Source organism: Octopus bimaculoides, chromosome 8 (assembly GCF_001194135.2).
Source record: "Octopus bimaculoides isolate UCB-OBI-ISO-001 chromosome 8, ASM119413v2, whole genome shotgun sequence".
NCBI classification, from domain to species: Eukaryota; Metazoa; Mollusca; class Cephalopoda; order Octopoda; family Octopodidae; genus Octopus; species Octopus bimaculoides.
This window is the reverse complement of record NC_068988.1, coordinates 84,425,141-84,427,070: the sequence shown is the minus strand read 5'-3', so window position 1 is coordinate 84,427,070 and position 1,930 is coordinate 84,425,141.

Below are 1,930 nucleotides of genomic sequence, written 5' to 3'. Positions count from 1 at the left end.
TATATATATATATATATATATATATATATATAAAGTGAGAATTTACATATATATACACATATACATATATATACCTATATATTATATCATCATCATCAACATCATTTAACGTCCGCTTTCCATGCTAGTGTGGGTTGGACGATTTGACTGAGGACTGGTGAACCAGATGGCTACACCAGGCTCCAATCTGATTTGGCAGAGTTTCTACAGCTGGATGCCCTTCCTAACGCCAACCACTCCGAGAGTGTAGTGGGTGCTTTTACGTGTCACTGGCATGAGGGTCAGTCAGGCGGTACTGGCAACGGCTACGCTCAAAATGGTGTATTTTACATGCCACCTGCACAGGAGCCAGTCCAGCGGCACTGGCAATGATCTTGCTTGAATGTCTCTACATGTGCCACCGGCACAAGTGCCAGGAAGACGACGCTGGACACAGGTGTCATCACGATTTCGCTTTCGCTTGCCTCAACAGGTCTTTGCAAGCAGAGTTTAGTGTCCAATGAAGGAGACATTGGAATGGGGGCTAGTCGTCAAATTTAGTTCGATTTCGATTTCACTTGCCTCAACAGGTCTTCGCAAGCAGAGTTTAGTGTCCAAAGAAGGAAAGGTACCCATAAGTGGGCTGGCTACACCCTTGGCAGAGGCCTTGGAATTAGGTCTCACTTGGCTTGCCGAGTCTTCTCACTCACAGCATATTTCCAAAGGTCTCGGTCAGAAGTCATCACTTCGGTGAGGCCCAATGTTTGAAGGTCGTGCCTCACCACCTCATTCCAGGTCTTCCTGGACCTACCTCTTCTACAGGTTCCCTCAACTGCTAGGGTGTGGCACTTTTTCACACAGCTATCCTCATTTATTCTCACCACTTGACCATACTAGCGCAATCGTCTCTCTTGCACACCACATCTGATGCTTCTTAGGTCCATCTACCTGAAGGGGTTTGTGTTTTATCTACCTTCCTACTTATTAGGACTTTGGTTTTAGCTAGGTTGACTCTAAGGCCCTTCGATTCTAGTCCTTGCTTCCACACCTGAAACTTCTCCTCTAGTTCTAATAGTGACTCAGCAATTTGTGCAAGGTCATCAGCACAGAGGAGCTTCCAGGGGCATCCCGTCTTGAATTCCTCTGTTATAGCCTGGAAGACTATGATAAATAGGAGGGGGCTGAGGACAGAACCTTGGTGGACCCCTACCTCTACCCGGAATTCATTACTTTACTCATTGCCAACCCTCACCTTAATGACCACATCTCTGTACATGGCTCGCACAGCTCTCACTACCCATTCATCTATCCCTAGTTTTCTCATTGACCACTAGGTATTTCTCCTGAAGCTGTCTTTCCAGAAATATAGCATCAGTGGTGCTTTTCCCAGGCACGAACCCAAACTGCATCTCATCTAAACTGACTCGCTCCCTAAGCGGTTGGGCTATGACCCTCTCCGTGACTTTCATTACCTGATCTAACAGCTTGATACCACTGTAATTATTTGTATCTAAAGCATCACCTTTACCTTTGTAGCAATTGAGCATGGTGCTGCTACACCAGTCATTGGGTATGGCTCCTTTGTGTATCACCTGGTTAACAATACAGGTGACTAGGCTATATCCGACACTGCCAGATATTTTGAGCATCTCTGCAGTGATTCCTGATGGGCTGGGGGCCTTCCCTGTCTTCATACTCTTAATTGCTTTATCTACCATGGTACTGTCAACTCGGATAGCTGGTCCCTTTGTTGGGTCGACATTCGGCAGACTCTCTTTCTCCCATTCATTCTCTTTATTGAGCAACCTTTCATAGTGGCGTCTCCAAACCTCTTTCTTTGCAGCCTCATTCAGTGCCAGTGTACCGTCATCCATGCAAACACATTTCTCTCCCATGACATCACGATTCTCTCTCACACACTGTCTTGCAACACAAAATACCTCAAGTCTTT